This window comes from Penaeus chinensis, chromosome 4, assembly GCF_019202785.1.
Source record: "Penaeus chinensis breed Huanghai No. 1 chromosome 4, ASM1920278v2, whole genome shotgun sequence".
Taxonomy (NCBI): domain Eukaryota; kingdom Metazoa; phylum Arthropoda; class Malacostraca; order Decapoda; family Penaeidae; genus Penaeus; species Penaeus chinensis.
The window spans coordinates 7548428-7558427 of record NC_061822.1 but is presented as its reverse complement, the minus strand read 5'-3'; the positions used below and the strand labels follow the sequence as shown (position 1 = coordinate 7558427).

General features: G+C 50.2%; 1 protein-coding gene across 10 annotated transcripts in view; it reads left to right on the top strand.

The window, feature by feature from the left end:
* The window catches only part of LOC125046208 (adenosylhomocysteinase-like 1), a 234893-nt gene that overhangs the window by 181713 nt on the left and 43180 nt on the right, over positions 1–10000 (top strand). For 3 of the 10 annotated variants that reach the window (XM_047643973.1, XM_047644008.1, XM_047643982.1), the window contains exon 2: positions 9983–10000. This exon is cut by the window's right edge and continues 251 nt beyond it. The exons of the other annotated variants lie outside the window; for them this stretch is intronic. The gene's annotated coding sequence lies outside the window, so the exon portion shown is untranslated. The remainder of the gene's footprint in view (positions 1–9982) is intronic. 10 annotated transcript variants of the gene reach the window in all.

The window sequence follows — 10000 nt, the reverse complement described above, 5'->3', positions numbered from 1 at the left end:
GGAGAGGAGAAAAGTGGAGAGGAGAGGAGAAAAAAAAAAGAGGAGAGAAGAGAGCAGAAAAGAGTAGAGGAAGGGATGGGAGAAGAGGGAAGGGGAGAGAAGAGGGAAGGGGAGAGAAGAGGGAAGGGGAGAGAAGAGGGAAAGGGAGAGAAGAGGGAAGGGGAGAGAAGAGGGAAGGGGAGAGAAGAGGATAGAAGGGGAGAGAAGAGGATAGAAGGGAAGAAGAGGATAGAAGGGGAGAGAAGAGGATAGAAGGGAGAGAATAGGATTTGAAGGGGAAAGAGGATAGAAGGGGAGAGAAGAGGATAGAAGGGGAGAGAAGAGGATAGAAAAGGGGGGAGAAAGGATAGAAGGGGAGAGAAGAGGATAGAAGGGGAGAGAGAGAGATAGAAGGGGAGAGAAGAGGATAGAAGGGGAGAGAAGAGGATAGAAGGGGAGAGAAGAGGATAGAAGGGGAGAGAAGAGGATAGAAGGGGAGAGAAGAGGATAGAAGGGGAGAGAAGAGGATAGAAGGGGAGAGAAGAGGATAGAAGGGGAGAGAAGAGGTACGCCCCCAATGAAAAAAAAACAAGGGGTTTCTAGAGCTTTTGTGCATATGCCCCATGACCCTTTGAATTGCTTAAAAATCGTAATGATTAAATATAAAAAATCCCCTTTATTTCTTAAAGTGTAGTCCTAACATACTTACGTACTTACTTACGTACTTACTTACGTACTTACTTACGTACTTACTTACGCACTTACTTACGTACGTACTTACGCACTTACTTACGTACTTACTTACGCACTTACTTACGTACTTACTTACGTACTTATGTGTGTATGTATATATGTATTTATTTGTTTAATTGTTTAAAAATACTCGTACTCGCAGTTGTGTTGATTAGTTAATGTGCGTCGTCCTCCCCTCAGATCTTGAGGCTTGCGAGAGGCTTATGATGCCCATTTTAGAGACTCTACACCAGATCCTGACGAAGGAGGCCGCCCTTAGGTTTGGGACACGTTTTCCCGTCGTTTTGTTTTTGTTTCTTATTGATATTTTTGGCGTTTGGGTCTGTTTGATTTTGGCTGGCGGCGTGGGGGGGAGATATAACGTATATATTGGTCTTCTTTCTTTTTTTCTTTTTATTTATTTTTCTTTTATATATATTTTTTTTATTTCTCAAGTTATTGCGGAAGTGGGTGTCTTTCGGAATGGAATTTCTTTCACGTTTTCGTTTCCTTATCTTCTGCCGAAAGCTATACCTCCTTCCCTCCCCGACCCTTCGTCCGGCCTACTTCCCCGCTCCCCTCCCTTGCTCCATCTCCTCCTCCCCTCCCCCTCCACCTCCTCCTTCCTCCTTACCCTTTCTTCCTCCCCCTTGCCCCCTCCCTCCCCCTTACCCCCTCCCTCCCCCTTACCCCCTCCCTGCCCCTTCCCCCCTCCCTACCCCTTCCCCCTCCCTACCCCTTCCCCCCTCCCTGCCCCTTCCCCCCTCCCTGCTCCTTCCCCCCTCCCTACCCCTTCCCCCCTCCCTGCCCCTTCCCCCCTCCCTGCTCCTTCCCCCCTCCCTACCCCTTCCCCCCTCCCTGCCACTTCCCCCCTCCCTGCCACTTCCCCCCTCCCTGCCACTTCCCCCCTCCCTGCCTCTTACCCTTTCCTCCTCCCTCATCCCCTCCCCCTTACCACCTCCTCCTCTCAGCCTGCTATGACAATGAAGAGAAAGAATGATGTCAGGGTTTCCGAGGTTTCATTTCCCCGCATGTCCGTGGAAGGCGTCCTCTCTATTTTTAGAGATCCATTCCATTTTTATTTCATTTTCGAACGCTGTTATGTATACGTAAACAGTTGCCGGATAATTTCTTCTCTTTCGCTAAAAATCCCGGCGGGGGGGGGGGGTTCTTGTTTTCCCCGGTTTGTGCCCCTTTCCCCCGTCCTGACAGGTTTCCGCTCGTGTGCATGGTGTCTGTATCCGTTTCCCTGTCTCTCTCTCTCTCTCTCTCTCTCTCTCTCTCTCTCTCTCTCTCTCTCTCTCTCTCTCTCTCTCTCTCTCTCTCTCTCTCTCTCTCTCTCTCTCTCTCTCTCTCCCTCCCTCCCTCCCTCCCTCCCCCATTGTGCCCTCGTTCTTTCTGTTCCCTTTCTTTACTCAGTATCATCGCTCTTTCCACTTCTTTCCAAAGCTAGCCTGCCTGTCTAGATCAATGGCTTTCCTTTTCTCTCCGAAATGATTGCCTTTCTCCTCCTTTCCTTTCCATTTGCTTTCCATTTACTTTCCATTCGCTCCTCTGTTTATCTCGCATCCCTGAGTGTCCCTTGTCTTTTCATCCGATTTTCCTTTTTTGAATATTATTTTTCAACAGTTTTCCTTTTTGGTCTCTTCGCATCACTTTTTTTCTGTACCTCATTTCATCCATTTCTTTCCTTTTTTTGTGATTTTTTTTATCTTCATGTTCTCACTTTCTTCCTCCTCCTCACTTCTTTTCCCCCTCTCTTTTCCTGTTTATTTATCTGCGTCGTTCCCTTTCCCAATCAATTTCGCCTCTTTCTATCTCTTCATAATTTCCACTTTACCATTCTGTCTGTCTTTCTCCCTGTCTTTTGCGTTTCCCCCTCTTCCATCTTCATCTTAATTGAGAACACGTGGCCATTAATTTGTTCCAGGGGTCTCTCTCTCGCTCTCTGTCCCTCCCTCCTTCTCTCCCTCCTTTTCTCCATCCCTCTCCCTCACCCTCTCTCTCTTCCGTTCCGTCCCTCCCTTTCATTACATTCCTTCCTCTCCACCTCTTCCTAACCCTCCTTCTTTTGTTTCTCCCTCTCCTTTCGTGCCTCTCCCTCCTCGCTTTTCCTCTCGCCACAGTCGAGATTTGATAGGGCTGCCTGGTGCTGCAGTTGAGGTATGGTAGGGAGTAGGGGGAAGGGGGGGGGCGGAGGAGGAGGTCGAAGGAAGTCGAAGGAAGTCGAAGGAAGTCGAGAGAGTTCGAAGTGATCGGCGTTACGGTCATTCTGATGGGAATTAAAACCTTTGCGGCCGATGGCTGATCAGGTGCATTCGCGGTGACGGGTGTCCGGACTTCCGACAGCGGTGGTCGGGGTCCCCGTCTTGTTTTACGGTCGTCGGAGGGGTGAGGGAGGCAGAGCGGGATTTGCTGCGGTGATCAGTGCCAGCGGGGTGGAATTACGGGGGCTTGGAGTGCCGTCTCTGCTGACACTTGACCTTCTGGAAAAGAATGGGTGGGAGCGCCCGGCCCCTCAATGATGGGTCCCAGGCGTGCTGTTACCGCTTCACTCTCACGCCCGTACGCCCTCCCTTTGCTCTCCCTGCCCTGCCCTTCCCTTTCCCTTCTTCCCCTATCTCTGCTCATCACCTTCATCCATTTTCTTTACCATTACGTTTTCCTCTTTCTCCTCCTCCTCCTCCTCCTCCTCCTCCTCCTCCTCCTCCTCCTCCTCCTCCTCCTCCTCCTCCTCCTCCTCCTCCTTCTCTTTCTCCTTCACCTCTCCTCCTCCTCCTCCTTCTCTTTCTCCTTCACCTCTCCTCCTCCTCCTCCTCCTCTTTCTCCTTCACCTCTCCTCCTCCTCCTCCTTCTCTTTCTCCTTCACATCTCCTCCTTCTCTTTCTCCTTCACCTCTCCTCCTCCTCCTCCTTCTCTTTCTCCTTCACCTCTCCTCCTCCTCCTCCTTCTCTTTCTCCTTCACCTCTCCTCCTCCTCCTCCTCCTTCTCTTTCTCCTTCACCTCCTCTCCTCCTCCTTCTCTTTCTCCTTCACCTCCTCTCCTCCTCCTTCTCTTTCTCCTTCACCTCTCCTCCTCCTTCTCTTTCTCCTTCACCTCCTCTCCTCCTTCTTCTCTCCTCCTCCTCCTCTCCTCCTCCTTCTCTCCTCCTCCTTCTCTCCTCCTCCTCCTCTCCTCCTTCTTCTCTCCTCCTCCTCCTCTCCTCCTTCTCTCCTCCTCTCCTCCTTCTCTCCTCCTCTCCTCCTTCTCTCCTCCTTCTCCTCTCCTTCTCCTCTCCTCTCCTCCTTCTTCTCTCCTCCTTCTCCTCTATTCCTTCTCCTCTCCTCCTTCTCCTTCCCTCCTTCTCCTCTCCTCCTCCTCCTCTCCTCCTTCTCCTCCTCCTCCTCCTCCACCTCCTTCTCCTCCTTCTCTTCCTCCTTCTCCTCCTCCTCCTTCTCCTTCTCCTTCTCTTCATCCTTCTCCTTCTCCTTCTCTTCATCCTTCTCCTTCTCCTCCTCCTCCTCCTTCTCCTCCTCCTCCTTCTCCTTCTCCTTCTCCTTCTCCTTCTCCTTCTCCTTCTCCTTCTCCTTCTCCTTCTCCTTCTCCTTCTCCTTCTCCTTCTCCTTCTCCTTCTCCTTCTCCTTCTCCTCTCCTCCTCCTCCTCCTCCTCCTCCTCCTCCTCCTCCTCCTCCTCCTCCTCCTCCTCCTCCTCCTCCCACCCCTCATGACTCTTCACCATCCTGACGCCTCCTTCGTCTTCGTCAAGATTTCCGTTATTGGTGAGATTTGGGCACAGGAGAAGGAGGGGACGGAGGAGGAGGAGAAAGAGGGAGGAGGAGAAAGAGAAGGAAGAGGAGAAGGAGAAGGAAAAGGAGAAGAAGGAAACGGAGGAGGTAAAGGAGGAGGAAGAAGAGAGGTAGGAGAGGGAAGGAGGAAGGAGGGGGGAGGGAGAGGGAGAGGGGGAGGGAGAGAGGAAGGGGAGGGAGGAGAGGATGGATAATTGCGCGGGCAGCGGTGAATACGCGCGGAGTTGTTTGGATAAGCCTCATTCGCCGGCGCTAATTATACCCTGCGCTTAGCGAAAACACTCAGGGTCTTTCGCAAGGGCTTTCGGGAAGCGATCGGCCGGCCCTTGACGCGAGGGCGCCGGGGAGGGGTTGTGGGCCCCTGGAGATAGCCCCCTGGAGGAAGGTGGAGAGAGGAGGGTGTAAGCGAGCGAGAGAATAAGAGTGAAGGGGGTGAGTTAGGGGAGGAGGCGGGAGAGGGAAAGAGAGGGAAGGAGAAGGGGAGGGGGAGCGGGAGGCGCCAAATCATGTTTTGGGAGAATGGGCTGCTCTCCTCCCTTACTACCTCTCCCTCCCTCCTCCTCCTCACTCCTACCCCTCCCTCGCCTTACCCCTTTCCTCCTCTCCCCCTCCTACCCCCTTCCTCCCCCCCGGTGTGGTGAGGCGCCTGGCTTTAGATTATGCCTGGTTTCCGAGAATAGCATGGCGGCGGGTTGGGCGAAATGGGCAAAAGTAATTGCGGAATGAATTATCCTCGGAGTCTTGCTTTTTTTTTTTCTTTCTTTTTTTTTGAGCGTCCCAATCTTCCCTTATAATATTCAAGGCTTGTGCGAATTGTGTAGTTTTCTTTTAAGAGGCCGTGTTTTCATATAGAGATTACAGAGAGGAGACTGATAAGGCGTGTTGGGGTGATTGTGCAAGCGGAGTGATGAAAGTTGTGAGGGGGGAGGAGAGGGAGAGAGTGGGAGAGGGGTGAGGAATGAGAGCTTTGGAGTGTCAAGAAGGGAAAGGGTGTCATAACTCGCAGTTGATGAGGTGGCATCATGTGTGGTTAGCATGTGGAGAGAAGATAAAGAAAACACCCAAAAGTTATAAAAGAACAGCATCAACAGCAAAAGCAACAACAAAAAATTAAGTGACTAAACACTGGCAGGCTTCAAGGCCAAACAGCACTGAGCCAACTCGGCCACACAGGATTAACAATACGCAATTTTCTTTCTTGAGAATGACCCCCACCCCCCTTACAACACGCACACGTGCACGCTCGCGCACACTCGCCGCACAGAAATATACACATGTACTCGCACTTTTACTCGCTGCACGATTGCAGACACACACATACGCACACACACACACACTCTCTCTCTCTCTCTCTCTCTCTCTCTCTCTCTCTCTCTCTCTCTCTCTCTCTCTCTCTCTCTCTCTCTCTCTCTCTCTCTCTCACACACACACACACACACACACACACACACACACACACACACACACACACACACACACACACACACACACACACACACACACACACACGCGCGCCCACACACCCGCGCGCGATGGCAACATCATGGACCTTGTTATCTTATCGTGTTATCGAGAATCTGTCTGTCTCTATCTACTCGTCCTCCGAGAAACCGGTAATCGAGTGTTGGAAATGTACATGGCCGCGAGATCAAATGATACGAGAGAGAGAGAGAGAGAGAGAGAGAGAGAGAGAGAGAGAGAGAGAGAGAGAGAGAGAGAGAGAGAGAGAGAGAGAGAGAGAGAGAGAGAGAGAGAGAGAGGGGGGGGGGGGGGGGCAGGCGCACTCTGTACTAGTATGAGAAGCACATTCGCAAACGCCACTAAAGTTTCTGTTGCTTAGCAAATCTGTTTTGGGGTCACAGAGCACATCGTCCTCTTCTCTTTCTCGTTCTCATTCCCTTCTCTTGCCCTTCTCCTTTTCTCCTCTTCTCCTCCTTTCTCTCCTCACGCTCCCCCTCCCTTCACTCTCCCCTCAGGCTCTTCCCCATTCCGTCTCCTGTCTTCTCCCTCGACTAACATCCCCCCTTTCCCCTATCCCTCCCTCTCATTCCCTTCTGTCTCCATCCCTATTCCTACTCTTTTCCCATCTCCAACGCCACCCCCCCCCCCCCCCCGTTCGTCTCTCTCTTCCTCCATCCCCTCTCCATTCCCCTTCCATTACCCCCCCCCCCCCTCCTCCACTCCTGGGCCCTCCCATTGCAGAGCTGACTGTCTAGGGACGAATCAGAATAGTGAATTTATTCTGCTCATGTATATACATATTTGTACTCCGTTGCGCTTCGTTTGTGATGCTCCCGAGGAAATGGGTTTCAGGGGAAAATGCAACTTGTATCGGCGTTAAAATGTCCCCGAAATTTCAGCGCAGTAATGCATCTTTGACAGACTATTGGAATGCCGACAGATTACCCCCCGTGTGTGCGTGCGCGTGCGTGTGCGCGCGTGTGTGTGTGTGTGTGTGTGTGTGTGTGTGTGTGTGTGTGTGTGTGTGTGTGTGTGTTTGTGTATGTATGTATGTATGTATATGTATGTATATGTGTGTATATGTGTGTATGTGTGTGTGTGCGTGTGCTTGTGCGTGTGCGTGTGTTTGAACGTGTGACTGGGTGCAAATGGGGACCAGATGTTTTTTAATGTCATCATTTGAGTACACAGATGTATTCATCACCTTTTTGAAGTCGCAGTTTTCAGCGCGAATTTCGCTCCTCGCGCTGTGCGTATTTAACTGCTAGTGCTAATTTTCTTGCGCTGAATGTTCCTTTTAGTCTAAAGAAGAAGAAAAATGATTAGAGATTAGAAGAGGAACGAGATTACTCCGCACACAGCACATTATTCCAGGAATACAACGGTCGTGTTTGTTCTTAGTGAATAAATGATGCTACGGAATTGGGGCGGCGGGCGGGGAGGTAGGGGAGGGGGAGGGGGGAGGTAAATGGCTCGTGTTTGCCCATCTTTGAATTTAATTGGATTTTTCCTCTCATTGTTTGGTTGTTAAGACGCCAAATATGATCAGTGACCCCCCCCACCTCCCAACTCCCCCCCCTTTTCCAACTGGAGTTCGGGTTCGGATCAGGCTAAGAGATAAATGATGTAGAGTAAATTTTGCTGAAATGTGTTTCGATGCCCGGTCCGGGAAATTTCTCTCTCTCTATATCTCTCTCTGTATATATGTATATATGCATATATATATGTATATATAATTTATGTATGTAAGTATGCATGTATGCACACACACACACACACTCACACACACACACACACACACACACACACACACACACACACACACACACACACACACACACACACACACACACACACACATTCCCTTCCTCCATTCTTTTCCAAATTCCGAACTACTACTACTCCCCCCTCCCCCCCCTCGACCCACCTCACCCTCTCCCTCCCCCACCCCTTCCCCATCCCCTTCCCCTTCCCCTTCCCCTTCCCCTTCCCCCCTCCTCCTCCTCCTCCTCCTCCTCCTCCTCCTCCTCCTCCTCCTCCTCCTCCTCCTCCTCCTCCTCCTCCTCCTCCCCCCCCCCCCCCGACTTCCATGTTTGAGGTTGCAGTGGCATGAATGGCAGGGGTTGAGGGGGATGATCTCGTCGGCGGGGCTGTCCGGAGGCGCCGGTATGCATGCGGTGGGGGGTCGTGGGTCGAGTGTGCTTCTTTAGGTGTAAGGGCGTCGTGCTGTTTGTTGGTCCTCGTGTTTTTTTTGGCGGCGGCGTGGATGGTGGTTTGGGAGTATTGTATGGAATCTATGGCGGTGAAGGGATGGAAGAATTCATTACTGATACTTTTGTGTGTTTTCAGTGTAAACGTTATTGTGTTTTAAGCGTATATTGAAAGTGGCATTTTCTTTTTCTTTTATTTTTATTTATTTATTTTTTTCTGTACCAATACTAATTCTTCAATATTTTTTTAAGCGAAAATGCTGTTCATTCTGTTTAACAAATATGTAGTGATGATATATATTTTTTTAAACTGCAGCTTTGATCAGGCCAAATGCTGGTATCATTTCCGGACATCAAACGATAAAAATATAACGTGTGATTTAGGAACCGGAACCGAACCGGCGCAGGAAGAGTATTTAAGCAAGCGTTTCGTTATGACTGTTATAACCGTTACGACTGTTATGACCGTTGTGACTGTTATGACCGTTAGAACTGCTATGGCCGATTTGACCGTCAGAACCGTTAAGGCTGTTGTTAACGTAACGACGCTTTTGATTTTATGATTATAACGATAATGGTGGTTATCTGACCGTCACTCGTTTTTTTATGATTGAGGAGTGAGAGCGGCTTGCCCAGGGACAGGACGGGAGTTGTATGGACGGTTTATGTTCTTATTATTTATTTATTTATTTTGTTTTTAAAGAAAGGACTTGTATTAAGTTGTTCGCATCGGTTGGGGTGGGGGGTGGGGGGTTGTAAGGAAATGTTTTACCCTGTGCCGATAGAGGGAGGAAAAGGAAGAGGAGGAGGAGAAGAAGGAGAGGGAGGGAGGGGGGAGGGGGGAGAGGAGGAGGAGGAGAGGATGAAAGGAATGGTGTTATGGTCGATGTTCCGAGAGGAGGAAACTTTGAATCAACGTAGGCAGCCTGCGAGGGGCGTGGCGCTTCGGCGGGGGAGAAGGAAGGGGGCGAGGTGGCGCAGTGCAGCTAAGAGCGTTGCTGGAGCCAGTTCTTCCAACACCTTCCGGCCGGCCACCCACCAGAAAGCCCACCCGCCCACCAGAAAACTCTAACTCCGACCCGCCCATTTGCCCATTGAGTTCTACCTCACCCACCCATCCTTACACTCCTTCCTTATGCCTGCCACGCCTCTCTCCCTTTGGCCAGTCACCTGGTATACCCGAGCGCGCTCCTCTCTCACCTAAGGTGACCCAGTTCGCCTTCCCCTTCGGCAGGCGCGGGACGCCGGCTCCAAGTTGTCTCGGCAGGACAGGGACGCAAATTTTAGAAGAGGGAGTTAGTCTGCGAAGGACGAATCCTCGACTTATTTTTTTTTTATATACATGATTATCGCAATTGGATATGTATTTTTATAGATATAAACACCGCGTACAAAAACGTGGTCGCATGCCACCGGTTCTCTTCAGCCCTTTAATGTCTTCTAAAGTAGAAGACTTTGGGGTTCACTTCCGTCCATCTCGATTCCGCGTGGATCCCTTTGGGCTTCTCGTTATAAAGATCGTGTCTGAGAAACGACCAAGAGACGTTTAGTAGTCTTCTCTAGGGCGCGCGAAGAAAATGTTTGGGAAGGAGTAATCCGGGAGTTGTTAATGCACTCTTAATCCTTGAGGGAGATCAATTTTTTTTTTTTTTTCTCCTTCGTGCGGCAAAAAATAAATTGTTCTGTTACGAGGAAATGTTTTGGTAAGGTTATGTTTTGCTGTTGATGAACAAATGTCCTGTATCGAAATGCTGAAAAGAAAAAAGAATGCATTTAAACAGCGGTTAGATAAAGTGTCTTTTTTCCCAAATTCAGATATCAGATAAAATACAG